This window comes from Chelonoidis abingdonii, chromosome 14, assembly GCF_003597395.2.
Source record: "Chelonoidis abingdonii isolate Lonesome George chromosome 14, CheloAbing_2.0, whole genome shotgun sequence".
Classification (NCBI taxonomy): domain Eukaryota; kingdom Metazoa; phylum Chordata; order Testudines; family Testudinidae; genus Chelonoidis; species Chelonoidis abingdonii.
Window position 1 is genome coordinate 20,114,119 of NC_133782.1, and position 14,756 is coordinate 20,128,874.

At 47.6% G+C, this 14,756-nt stretch overlaps 1 pseudogene; it reads left to right on the forward strand.

Moving 5' to 3' along the window:
• The first annotated feature begins 8,501 nt into the window (after positions 1-8,501).
• LOC116817348 (P2Y purinoceptor 1-like) lies at positions 8,502-9,577 on the forward strand (annotated as a pseudogene).
• Positions 9,578-14,756: the final 5,179 nt, after the last annotated feature.

The following is a 14,756-nucleotide window of genomic DNA, read 5'->3' on the forward strand; positions in this document are numbered from 1 at the left end:
AAAAAGGCAGTTTTGTGTGCATGTATCTGCATATGTTGTACCTGTTGGGCAGTGGTTACATCTTTAGGAATGCGCATGTATGCTTGAGTTGTGTGCATATGCATTAGTTTGTGCCTCTGTACATGAGGATGTGTACCACTTGGACATGGGGAGCAGGGTGTAGATGATTTAAATTATAGTGTCATCTCACTCTCCCTCACTGTGTCAAGTTAACATTAATACACATTACTTTAACCACTCTTCATCTTCCTGAGAAATTATGGGCTGAATTCTCTGCCCTTAACTCAGCACTTACTCAAGCTAAATCCCCACTGACTCCCTGGCTAGAGGATCTGGACCGTTATTTTTCCACATTTTGGGCTGCATTCCCTAAATGTCATCATCATCTGATCCCCCTCCCTATCACACACAAACATGTGAGCACAGCACCAAAATACACACCTGGGAGTGCAGAAACAAAAGTCTGAACAACAGATGGTACTTGTCTCTCCTGCAGACAGAGCACAGCTGCCAAAGGTGAAACTGTCCTGTGGTTGGCTGAGAAGTGTACAATGCTCACTGAAGAATATGCATAATCCTAGTCAGACTCTTTGTTAACCAGCAGAGTATAGTGCATTTAAAGCCATGGAGCAAAGCTCTTTGGAATGCTTTCTTTAAACACCATTATTATGTGTATATGAAATGTAAGTACTCTTTGTTCATTAAGGTGACCCCTTTTGATAAAATATGCTGACAATTTTTCTCTATGTCCTTGTATATAGATAACTGGTGAAAAAAAAGTCTGATGTTTTTCAGTCATCTGTACAGAAAAATGGAGCATAGCTCAGGGTACACATGCAATAAGAACTTATAACTAATTCTCTTTGGTACCTTTATTAAATACGTATCAAATGTTGCTCAAATTCCTCTCTTACACTGATAAGAAAGTCCATGGCTCACAGTTTTTACAAGCAAACCTGAAGTTCTTATCTCAGCTATAACTGACAATACACTTCTTTGCTATCCTTTATTTTTTCTGCAAGATGCCATTTCTCACTGATTAACTAAGCAGGAAACATCTAAATAATAAATGAATACATGCAAATAAACTGGAAGGATTGTTCTTTCCATAGACTGTAGCATAACCAACGCTTACAATTTAATTGTTAGGTTCACAATATTTGGTGTTTTTAAGAAAGCCCCTTGCTCACTGGACACATGATTAGGTGAGACTCTCAGGTCTCATTTTTTAAAGAAGAATAAGTTTCTAGTCTTCATGGTTGTGGAGAAAAGCTTGAAAAGGTCACCCTTAATGCTCAAAGCCAGAAGGCAAATCAAAACTCTAATGTATTGTTTTTTAAAAATGCCCTGATTTTTGTGCCAGTCTCAGAATGGGGCCTGGCTTATGATTTTTGAACAGTTGGGGTTGTTCACAGCATCCTAGAAGGAGGAAGCCAAACCAAACTAAGGAAAAAGTCCCCTTTAAGAAGGCATCCAAACCAACCCAGCTACCAGAGTCCCTAGTTCTGTTATTGTTTTGGGACTGAGGTAGGCTTTCTCTCTTTCCTTTGGGTGCTGGGTCAAGTGAGGAGCTACTTAACCCTCTTCATAAGGCCCTTAGCTCAGAGCCAGCAAACCTACAGTCAGAGAAACAAAGTATCTAGGAGCCAGGCTTATGACCTGACTGTCTGCACCCTCTAATTAAACAACCATACCCCTCTCCCACTCAGCTTCCTTTTCTTGTTTATATAGGCCAGCCCCCAGGGTGGGGAAGAGTGCTCCTTGATTGCACCCATGCTGGCTGTAAGCTTCAGACCATTCCTTAAAGAGGTAGCACACCCTGCCACAGTTTGGCAGTACTTGGAATGGGCTGGCACTGACATGCTCATTACAGCTGAGGATTTGCAGTCACCTTCTTTAATACCTTGAGCTGGTGAGTAAATGGCCTTGAACCTATTACCTGAATAGTCTGGGATTGCACCAAATTTTGCTAACATTAGTAATAAACATATTATTCATAAAAGCAATGAGATGCGGACTGTGATATTCCTGATATAACACCTTTCTACCTGTCAACTGTAACTGTAAGGTACCCTAAGGCAGTGGGTTTCAAACTTTTTTTCTGGCGACCCAGTTGAAGAAAATTGTTAATGCCCACAACCCAACGGAGCTGGGGATGAGGGGCTTGGGGTGTGGGAGGGGCTGAGGGCTGGGGTAGAGGGCTGGAGTGAGGACTGCGGGGTGGGGCATGGAATGAGTGGTTCAGGGTGTGGAAGGGGGTTCTGGACTGGGGCAGGGGGTTGGGGTTTGGGAGGGGGTCAGGGGTCAGGGTGCAGGCTCTGGGGTGGGGACAGGGATGAGGCGTTTGGGGTGCAGGAGGGGGATCTGGGTTTGGGGGGGCCTCAGGGCTGGGGTAGAGGGTTGGAGTGCGGGAGGAAGTCAGGGTCCTGGGCTGGGGGTGCAGGCTCTGGGATGGGGCTGGGGATGAGGGGTTTGGGGTGCAGGAAAGGGCTCAGAGCTGGGAGAAGGGATTGGGGCGTGCGGTTGGGGCACGGGCTTACCTCGCGCGGCTCCCAGTCAGTGGTACAGCAGGGGTGCTAAGACAGGCTTCCTGCCTGTACTGGCACTGCGCTGTGCCCCAGAAGTGGGCAGCAGCAGGTCTGGCTCCTAGGAGGAGGGGCGCAAACGGCTCCACGCAGCTCTCGCCTACAGGCACCAACCCCTCCAGCTGGTGGAGTGCGGAGTGCGGAGTGCGGAGCAGGTGCTTGGGGTGGGAACAGCATGTAGAGCATATCCAGACCTGCTGGCCGCTTCCAAGGTGCAGCATGGTGTCAGAGAAAGTAGAAACTAGCCTGCCTTAGCCAAGCAGCACCAATGGGACTTTTAACAGCCCAGTCCATGGTGCTGACCAGAGCCAACGCGACCCAGTGTCTTCCATTCCGTGACCCAGTACTGCAGTTTGAAAACCACAACCCTAAGGATCGCTACTCGAAACTCCTAGTGGTGAAGGAAGGCAGGAAAGACTGTGTAGGACAGAGGGTGTTTTTTCCTGAAGAATGAGTAACTTCTGGTTAATACCCTCCTGTCTGAATTGTTCCAGGATTCTTGTGCCAAAGCCCCAGACATCTGTACCTCTACTATCAGGCAGACTTTGGCCCACAATAATGGAAAGAATAAATTTCATTTATCTGGTAACCACTTCACATTCCCTCCTATCAAAAGTAAGCCATAGAAACTTTGTTGGGGGTTGCTCCTAGCAACTAGACTTTATCACACAGTCATTTAATAATCCATATCCTTCTGCAGAATCATTTCAGCTCTGCAAAGCATCTGTTGTCTCTCTGAATCCAACACAGATGCCTATAATTAGTACCACTTTGGCAAACCCTCTTATCTAGAGTAGTCCAACCTCTATGAGTACTGTACTTACGTGACAAGCTTACACAAATTGCTAGTACATGTCCTGCAGGGAATCTGCTGGCTTTCGCTTAGATTATCTTCTCTAATTTCTACATGTCATAGCCCTGGTAAAGTTACCTCTACTTCTTCCTAGGACACTCACCAGACTACAGTGTTTGCATCCCAGCATGTTGGACCTGTGTGCTCTTAAGTGTCCCTTGGTTTGGGTAGCCTCAGTATTGACTCTTTCTCTGGTCTCTCTGGCATGCTTCCTGGACACAGACTCTGATGTGTGCCCCTTCACAGGAGTGGGAACCTCACAGACCAGCTGCCCCAAGACCCTAGGACCAGTTAGGGACACTCCTTCCCACAAGACACTCCAGTAGCTTAAGCACATCCAGTGCTCTAGCCTTGTGGGCAATCAGATTTACAAATTTACCTTTCCAGTGATAGTTAAAGCACATAACACACAGACTTTGTAAAGGTTCCCAAACCATTCACTCTTTACTTTAGCTAGCACATGAAAAACACAGATCTAGACAAAACAATAAAACACCCACAGGCACTTCTTTGTCTCAGTTTCATCTCCACTCTGGAGTACGCTTTGGGCTTAAATCAGTCTTCTAGGGTGCCCAGGATCTGCCCCCATCTGCTTCTGTTCATTTCCCTCTCTCGACTTTAAAATGACAAGAGTACTCCTTTTATAAAGTTGTAGTCCCTTTTGTCAGGTGACCCACAATCAGCCCCATCAGGTGATCAAAGTCCCCACCAGGAAATCTATAGCTCAGTTACTGGCCTACCTGGGTTGCCTGGTTTTCTTGGTATGCTGCTGTCTTTGTCCAAGGAGGCTCCTATTTGAATAGAATACTACCAAGGTTTAACGACCCTTCATTTCTAGCTCACTGTTAGCATTGTGTCACTACGCTTTGGATTTTTCGCCCCTAGATGGGGGTGAAAAGATAGCAGAGAGGCAGGCAAGTCTAACAATCAAAATGGAGTTTGCAGTGTGATAATGATACATGCAGAGAGTTCAGGGCCAGCGCTAGGATTTCTGACGCCCTAGGCGCCGGGACATTTCGCTGCCCCCTGCGCAGGTCTCGTGGCTCTCGCGGCAGGTCCACCGGAGCTGCGGCTCCTTGACCCTGGGGGGGGGGCTCCCCGGGCCGCCGGACCGCCGCGGCGGCTCCCTGACCCGGGGGACGCCCTGGGTTGCCGGACCGCCGCGGCGGCTTCTCCGAACTCCGGGTGCCATAATGCTGCCAGCTGCCGCGGCTGCATGCTGACCCGGGGGCGCCCTAGCTGCCGGGCTGCAGGCAGCTGCTTGCCGCCGGCAGCTCAACTAACGCAGCGGCCGCTGCAACCATTTAAAAATTTTGGGGGGGCGCCGCTTTTTGGCGCCCCAAATCTTGGCGCCCTAGCAACCGCCTAGTTCACCTAAATGGTTGCACCGGCCCTGAGAGAGTTCATATCCAAACTGGAATTCATAAATGTTACACCGATTCCCAAAACATCAGGTGTGTTTCTGTGATAGCCAACGAAGCTGCTTTTTGAGGGAGGATGCTGTGAGATGTAGCATGACCACTACCAGTGTGTTCTGCTGGTCTCTGAAGCCCTGTCTGTTTTTCACTATTTCCTTCCTTACTTTGTTCTTCATTTGGTAACTAACTTGGATTTGCGAGATCCTTCTCCCTATACTACCAATGTGTAACTCCTCACGAGGAATCTGCTCTGATTCAAGTTTCTGACTCTCCTTCTAGTTCCCAAGATGGATCATCCTGGTAAATGTTGCTGGAACGCTGTCTTGTCTGTGTACAGAAATATTCCATTGATGACAATGGGTGTCAGCTCGACTGGCTGGTTGGCTCTGCCTCTCTTGCTCTTTCATTTTATACTGCAGCCCATCACCTAGTATTTCAGCACCTTCCATGTAAAATCATAGTGATAGTGAAGTCCCTAGTGGACTATATGTAGTTTCTGGCACTTCTCCCTTTCGGGTCAAGAGCTGTAGGGATAGAGTGGGGTTTTGGGTTTGTTTATGGTTTAGGGTAGGAGTTGGAGATAAAGGGGGTGTCATATTGCCATCTATTGTCAGCATAGTGTCAACAGGTGCGCTAAACCATTCTGAAACACAGCAAAAATCTGTCTGGGATTGCTCCTGCTTTGAGCAGGGGGTTGAACTAGATACCTCCTGAGGTCCTTCCAACCTTATGTCTATGATTCTATGGTTTCTCCTTGTACACACCTGAGCTAAATGTGTTCAACACTTGTTCCACTGCACCTGTCATGGCAGCCACTATTGCAATAGGTATGTTGTAGTGTTGCCGGTTGTGGGGAATAGCAGTATCAGGTAAATTGATCTTCTGTCTTCTCCTTCTCTCCCTCCCCTCCCTCCCCCCACCCCAACCCGCCATCCCGCTCAGTGCACCAGAAAGCTTTAAACATTTCTGGGCTATGTCACACTAGGATAGTGCAGTCTCGGCATTACTTTGAGACAAGGACACTTGAGGGTGAATACTGGGAAACTTTCCCGGATGGGGATATCTTACTGGCTGGTGGCATAGACCAGTGGCTCCCAAACTGGGGTTCGTGAACCCCTGGGTGTTCGCAAAATGTTACAGGAGGTTCTCGGGAAAAAATTCCCTAATGGCGGACAGAACTATGCCTAGGGACACTGGGGCCAGCATCCCAGAGCCTCTGGACTTCCAAACATTAAGCAGATCAAAGCAAACATATCTATCACACTGAGATTTAAACTTCAAGACTCCTTATAAGAAATGCAAAGGGAGGTGAATATTTTTTCTGTTTTTAAAATTAATTAGGCAGCTAGTGTTGTTCTTAAAATTATTATGAACAAGTTTAAGCTTTGTTGTAACATGCATTGTTTGCCTGGACTGTTCAAGAACTGAATGCTTATGTAGGAGGAACTCTGAGTTGGCTTCTTAAATCCCTTCATGCTGTTTCACCTCTGATATTCCTTGATGAAACCTACGAGCCTTGTATTATAACAGGCTTATTCAAAGTGATACAAGGAGGAAAGTGAGATCTTGGAAGAGTGTTGCCGTTTCCATAATGTAATAAAAATATTACATAGTGTGTAATCAGCATGTCCTAAAGACCAATTTTATATTTCCAAGATCACTGCTCTTCTAATTTATACTCAGGTAAAGGAGAAAATCCCTGGAAATATTCATTTTTAAGGGGGAGTTTGCGAGACTTGACATTTTAGTGAAAGCGTTTCACAGGTTGTTAAAGTTTGGGAACTACTGGCATAGACAACCAAGTGACGCGGTGACTCAAGTCATTTAAAACTGGACTGGATGAGACAATGGGGCATAGACTGTAGGGAACAACCCTGCCCTGGCCCATAGAAGGGATGGACTGATAGGGATCTAATGAAGCATCTCCATCTCCAACGTCTCTGGTTGTATGAGATGCTGATATGAAGGTCTAATTTAGAATAACCCTTTGGTCAGACTCCAGCTCCTGCCCCCTCAGTGCTGCCAGGTGAGCCTTTGCACCAGAAATAGCTTCATATTGTGTAGCTCCCTGATGCTCTGATCAAAAATATCTCCGTGTGGGGGAGGCGGGGGCTGGCTCTGAATAACAGAGACAATTTATATTCAGTTACTGTGAGCTCCCTCTGCCTCCTTGAATTATTAATTCAAACCCAAAAATGAACTGGAGCAGCTTGACATCCCCCAAACCCATCCCATGCTGGGTGAGCCTTGGGTGCAGTGGTTGCCAGTGGGCAGCATTTAGCGGGCTATGACCCACCCCACCGCAAGCAGCATAGCTCAGCTGGAGACTGCAGCCTGCATGTCACTAGTATTGATCATTTTTGGTGCCAAGAATAGAGCTGGCACTAGCCATAAGCAGACTAAGCAATTGTTTAGGGCTCTGAGCAGCTGGGGTGGGGGGCAGTATTCGCTTTTTTAGAACGGGGGAGGGCAAAATATTTCTCCTCAGGACCCCCAATAGGCTAGCACCGCCTCTGGCAGGAGTCAGAGGGAGAGAAAAGTAGGACTCGGGGGGTGGAAGGAAATGGGGGGAGGTGGCGGAGAGTGGAGTAACACCTGTCTGTGCACCTTGCAGAGCTCTTTGGGATGCGGGGGGCACAGCAGCTCCAGCTCCTGTCCCTGGCTAACGGGGGGTCCCTCCTGGATTACCCCCCATCTGCCAGTCCCCGAGGCAGCGCCCCTATCTGCCAGTGCCCCTTTGGGGACGTCTCTTTTGGGCTGCTCCCACGCCCGAGTCCCAGGTCCCCCGTGCAGCACCAACCCCCGTCCCCGGGTCACCTCCCCACGCCGGTTACCCGTTCCCATTGCGGGCCCCGCCCCGCCTGCGCTCAGCCCGGGCCTGGTGTGTCACACCTGGTACTGCGGAGCTGCGCGGCAGCTTCGGACTGAGTTACTCCGGATCCACGCGCGGCGGCGGCGGCCGGGTTTCTGCGCCTGACGCTGGGTAAAATCAGCGGGGAGCCGAGCAGAGATTGGGGGGAGCCCCGCAAAGCCCGGAGGGATCCCCCCAGGGACCCAGAGTTTCCCCCTTAGGGGAGGGACCGAGGTATCTGCTCCTGCCCGTTCCCGAAGAGTTCTGGGGAGCCCCCCCCGCCCCCCTCTCAGGGACCTGGCATCCCCACCTCCCCTTCCTCCATAGGGTTCTGGGGAGCACCCCCCGCCCCCTCTCAGGGACCTGGCATCCCCACCTCCCCCTCCTCCATAGGGTTCTGGGGAGCCCCCCCCTGCCCCCTCAGGGACCTGGCATCCCCACCTCCCCCTCCCCCATAGGATTCTGGGGAACCCCCCACCCCCTCTCAGAGACCTGGCATCCCCACTTCCCCCTCCCCCATAGGGTTCTGGGGAGCTCCCCTCCAGGGACCTGGCATCCCCACCTCACCTTCCCCCATAGGGTTCTGGGGAGCCCTCCCTCAACCCCAGTTGCAAGAGGATATTTTCCTGCATTCCTCTTAAGGACTCAAGGATTCCCTTCTGCACCACCCTTAGGACATGGAAGATTCCCCCTTGCATCAACCCCTCATGCATCTTCCCTAAGGATTCACTTGTTCCCTCGCTGCAGCAACCACTCATCTGTTTCCCCTTGAACCTCTGCAGTAAACAGCACTCATGAAGGTGGACAAAGTCGTCTCAGTTTCTGACACCACCAACTTCAACTTGAGCACTGCCACCACTATCCTGTGCCCGGTTAACTGGATTTTCACCCATTGCTTCCTGCCAGCTGTGTACCTCATTGTGTCCCTGCAGGGGCTGCTGGGGAATGGGCTGGGCCTGTGGAATCTCTGTGCTGGGTCCTGGAGGAACAGCTGGAACACCCTCAGTGTGCTGATGTGCAACCTAGGGGTGGCAAACTTACTCTATGTGATCACGTTGCCTTTCCTGGTGACCTACTATCTCCAGGGGGGCGTGTGGCTCTTTGGGAAAGGTTGGTGCAGGCTGATGCGGGCCCTCTTCCACCTCAACCTCTATGCCAGCATTGGCTTTCTGACCTGCATCAGCATCCATCGCTACTTAGGCATTGCGTACCCACTGAAGATGTTGGGTAGGTGCCAGACTCTGGGCCCCCCCTTCTTCATCAGTGCCATGGTCTGGGCATGGGTCATCATCCAGGTGTCTCCTGATTTTGGCTTCAGCAAAACGGATAGCACTGGTACACAGTGTCATGATATGACAGGACATGAGAACCTATCGGCCCTACATCCTGGCTGTAACTATGACTGGCTTTGTCATCCCCTTCCTCATAATCATTGGGTGCTACTGCCATGTGGTGGTGGTCCTTTGGAGGAATGAAAAAGTGGACCCAAACCTCAAGAGAAGTAGTATCAAACTGATAGTGTTAGTGATGGTCCTGTTCTCTGTCTGCTTCCTCCCATATCACATCTTCAGGAACCTTAACTTGCTGTCCCGAAGCTGGAAACTCCAGGGGTCCTGCACCCAGACTTCAAAAAAACATCTATATCTCCTATCAGGTGACCCGGGGCCTGGCCAGCTTCAACAGTGCCCTGAACCCTCTGCTGTACCTAATGACCAGTGAGGAGTGTGTGTCACATATGAGGACCATCAGTCAAAGGGCTGGCCAGTCTCTGGGGTCTCTCTGGGAAAGGAGAACCCAGCGCCAATCAGATCAGAAGAAAACAAGCATCATTCTCTGTGAAGAATTTGAAGAGGCATGTGATGAACTCTGAATTGGTTGGTTAAAAAAAATAAGAGCATAGTCTGATTAGGTACACGGCAACTTAGTCGTGTGTGGTGCCCCATTCCCTGCCCCTCCAGCTGTCTGGTTTGCCTTTTTAGAGTGCAAGCACATTGGGGCCTGGACTGAGCCTCCCTCTGTTTGTGCAGCAGCTAGCCCAATGGGGGAGTTACTAAAAACTGTTACTAAAAAAGTGGATACCAGCCTTATAGGGCCTGGCCCTACCTGCCAAGCCCAGTTTTGTACTCTATAAAAATGGTGTGTGTGTGTGTATATCTGTATATATTCTGCTGATTCTGAAATATTGGTCAGTTTCTCCCCAAAACAGAGGGTTAAACATTGTTAAACTTCAACTTTTGTACTGGCCCATCAAGCTAACAACTCCCCCATGCATTTAAGAACGCAGGTACCCCTGCCGCAAGAGCATGCGCCCTACGTCCCACCACTCTACTCAGCCGATGTGCTTCATCCTGTGAGCAGGCAGGGATTTGAAATACATTCTCTCCCTTCACCTAGGAAAGGACATATTACTACTTACTTACCTACCTAGTGAGGCCCGACTGTGGGCTTCTAAAGGGTTTTGAGGATGAAGAGGTCTATAGAAGCTCTGAGCAGTACAGGTATATCTCTTATGAAGTAATACGACAGCTCCTGGGTTAGTTGGTGATGACTATGTGGGTGGCAGCATGCCCCAGGCTCAGTGACAGTAGGTTATGTATCTGACTAGGCAGACAAGCCTTAGGTCTTCTCCATCTCTCCTCCAAGATTGTGCAGCTGCTGACAGCAGACTTGCCTTTTAAAGTTTCAGGAGGCTGGTGCTCTATTAGGATAATGACTGCGGAATTCTGAACGATGCCTGGAACCATGCAGAAGCTGTTTACAGTGGGGAATCTTACAGAGAATTTTCACAATCTGTAGGCATATGATTGCATTTTACAGTGTCTCTTGTGCATTTGTCCTAGACCTACATTTTCAAGAAAGTAGATATGCAATTGCATGCCTAATCTGAGTGTGCATGTGATGTGATTGCATTCATCGTCATAGTCATTATACATGAAAATGATCCATTATGTGTGCGAGTAGTAATTTGCAATAGCAATGGCCACACTAGCACATTCAATCAGGGTAACTGCATACAGAATTTTTCTGCAAGTTTTGGCCCTAAAATATTTGAAAATGTGGAAGAGATTAAAAAAATAAAGTAGACATACAAATATGCATGCAAAATAAGCACACAGTTACATGCCCAATCTGTGTGCACAATCTTAATAACTGTACGTTTGCAAACTAGTCACACATTTTGTTGGTACTGTCACATGCTTAAACTTGATGAAGACCTGTCCCAATATTGCATTAAATAGGTGGGCATTAAATGTAACGTGCCGATGATGCTGATATTTAGGAAGAGAAGACTTAAGCCCACTGCAGTGCAATGCAAGTAGGAAAAGGCCAAAGAGCTGATAGCAAAGATCGTATTTTCATTGTCTCCAAAGTGGATAGATTGTTATTGCTGGCAGCAGGTTTCCTCTGCATAGTGCAGAAGCTACTGGGAGAGGGATAGCTCAGTGGTTTGAGCATTGGCCTGCTAAAACCCAGGGTTGTGAGCCCAATCCTTGAGGGGGCCACTTAGGGATCACAGCAAAAAATTGGTCCTACTTGTGAAGGCAGGGGACTGGACTCAATGACCTTTCAAGGTCCCTTCCAGTTCTAGGAGATTGGTATATCTCCAATTATTATCTTATCTAAACTGGTATTTTACCTTCTTCTCCTCTCTGTCTTTTCCAGTTCAGATGGCTTGAATATTTCAGCAATTGTTAGAACAGTAAAGGACATTCAGCAGTAGGTTTTTTCAATTCTGAAGAGAGCTTTAAACAATAAGAATGATCCAGATTTGTGCAGCTGCCGAAGTGAGAGAAACTTTGCTATTTAGAAAAATGCCTGGTATTTATCACGTTCATCTGCTGCAGTGTTCAGATCCTCCTTTGATATACACCAATGAAACCATGGCTAGTTTACATACTGAGTTAATACATCATGTTAAAGAGCAAATAAATACTTAGTGCTTCCAGTGATGAGTTGTTTGGTTTCTTTAAAACTTACAAGAACACAAGCCAGATGGCCTGAGGAATAGAGTTAGAAGCCTGCCTTGCCATGACACAGGAGAAGTGACAGGTTTTGGCTGTGGGATTGGCATTGAATGCAGGAGCTGCTGCTTACCCAGCTACCTGGCAAGATCAAGAGTGGCAAGACTCCAGCCATTGAGAGGGGGAGCAATGACACTCTTGCTGGAGGACGGACTAGAGGCACGATCTCACAAGATGCTTAGCACTCTGTCCCTTATCCAGCAAAGCATTTAAGCATATGCTATATTTTAAGATGATAAGTAGTCCCATTGAAGGCAAAAGTCATATTAGATTATCCTGATTTGTGAGCCTTGGATGACCTAATATGTCTTTTCCATCTCTAATGTCAATGAAGTGGGAAGGCCCAAGGGACGTAGGACCTTCCCTGGACTGGCCTTTTGTCAGCTTGCAGAGTCCTCAGAGGGGCATATCTTCATGGCACTACACTGTTTCCCTCTAATGCTGATTTCACAGAATAAGTACCCATCAGTGCCCTGGCCTGTGAGAGCTCTCAGTTGGCATAACTCTCCATCACAGGTTTCAGATCCTAGATTCAATGGCAATCCAGTTGGAAGGGATCCTCTGGGTCAACTTGTCCAACCACTTGTCAGCCAACAGGTCCCAGTGCAATCCTTTCCATACACATATTTCATCTCAGCTTGCAGATGTACTTCAGAATAATGCTTGTTTTTTGTACAGCTGTGTCACCCCCCAACCACACTCTTGTTTAAAAAAAGTTTTTCTCTCGTTTCTTTCACATCCCAGCTGTCTGCCTGTTTGCAGTTCTGCTTGGTAATAGTTTGATTTTGCTTTGTACATTCTTAGTAGATGAATCATGTTCTTCTGAGAAAGGGAGAGTTGTGTAGGAGGCAACAGTGAAACCCTTCCTCCATCCCTTTGAAAAGCCTTTGGAGACGCCACTACAAACCTACCCTTTTCTAGTAAAGCCCAGTGATAACTCCTCAGTCATATTTAATGAATGATTAACTGATCTGAGTCCAAAGTCAGTTTATAGCACATTCTCATCGGCTATGGAGACAAGAAACCCACTAGCTCTCTACCACTGCTTGTTATTGGGCAAAGGTACTTACATACTTATGGTTCATCTGTTGCTAGACTTGCATCATAAGCAAAGGTTTTAGTGAACTTTCTCTTGCGGTTTGGCAGGCCGTGCTCATGGGATGTGCATAGTGTTTATATTTGCAGGGCTATAAAGAGACTTCTGTATCGCAAGGGTGAAATCATTCCAGTGTGGATGATCCACACAAAGTCTCATTCACCACTTAAGTACACATAAGCCCCATGTTAAGAACTTGAGGCCTCTCAGGGTATGTCTACACTGCAGTAAAAGACCAGGTCAATTGACTCAGGCTCTGGCACTCAGGCTGCAAGGCTAAAAATTGCTGTGTAGACAGTCCCACTTGGGCTGGAGCCCAGGGTCTGAAACCCTGCAAGGGAGGAGGGTCTCCCCTGTGGCTGTGCCTGAATGTCTACACTGCTACCTTTAGCTATGCAGCTTGAGCCCCATGAGCCTGAGTGAACTGACCTGGTCTGAGACTTGGAGCTGCGGGTTTTTCTTTGCAGTGTAGACATACCCAAAGACCTCCATAGACTTCAGTGGCTGTTGGATCAAAGTCCTTAAAAGAGTGTAAGTGATGCATTAGGCATAGTGCTGACCTTGATCACGGGTGAATTTCACTCCAAAGTGAGTGATTTTGGTGCTGCTTGTGTATGTTCATGGAAAGTGGTTGAAATTCATCATTGTGAAGTAGGCCCATATAGGCCTATGGGACATAAGTGGTGTACAAACTTTGTGCTATGCAGGATGAATTTCACCTTGGGCGCAAAATGCATTCTCCCTAGCCACTGCATATTTAAAGCCCATTCGAACAATGGAGAGCAAAATAAAACAAAAGTTATAGAAAAAGAATCTGAGAATAAAATGAAGATTTTATAAGAAACCAGCAAAAATTGAGGAAATTCAAAACGACTGTGTTTGCTGAGCCCTGCTCCTACTGTTTCAACCCCTTTAAAGAGGATTAAGGCTATGAGTATGTCAGGCTTAACGCTGTGGTTTTTTACTTTTATCACTTTGTGCCACTCTTGAGTTAATTCTTAGTGAGTTTGTTTCCTCTGAACTGCATAAGAAAGTCCCCTTCATGCACAGAGCCAAACACTCTCTATTGACTATACACATGCTTTTGGCCCACCAGCCTGCCTTGCTAACCTTCACTGCCGAGTAAATGAGCAGTAAAACCTATTGTAAAGCCTGCACCCCTTCTCCTGAACCCATTATAAAGTGAGAAGGCAAAAGTAATCCTTTGTAAGTTCAATACTTGTTGCTTTGTTTGCTCTTCCCTGAATAGCGCAAGAGCCATCGCAGTTCATCTTTAATGTGTGTTGTGTCTTCCATGCAGTCTTTATCCCCTGAATGCCCTAAAGATCTAGGGCCAGTTTCTGTAGGCAGGTTGCAACAGAGAGGGTCAGCTCCCTGACTTCCTACCAGCCCCAGTCCTAGCCCTGAGTGCAGGTTAGAATGGGCTTTGACTTCAGTGGTGTTTGGATAGGGCCCTAAATTCAGAATGAATTAGGGTGACCAGATGTCCCAATTTTATAGGGACAGTCCCGATTTTGGGGTCTTTTTCTTATATAGGCTCCTATTACTCCCCACCCCCGTCCCCATTTTTCACATTTGCTGTCTGGTCACCCTAGAATGAATCTATTTTGACTCAAATCCCTTCCTTTCTGCTGAAGGTGTCTTTTAATTCTTGGTTTCCCTTTTCGTAACTTCACCATTTGGTATGATGTGAAATTGTTTTGTGGGCAGCGACTAAGGGTCTGCTGTGCAGAAATCCTGAGAACCCACAACTCCAGGGAAAGCTAATGGGAGTGAGGGACACTCCGACTTTCTGGAAATCAGGCACTGATTGTGGATTTTGATTGACTTGTCTATGAAGGGGTTTTAATCCACAGCGATTTGATGTGCATTAGTTAACTCACAACATCCCAGCCATACTAATGGCATACACACAGGACAGCTGTGTCCTC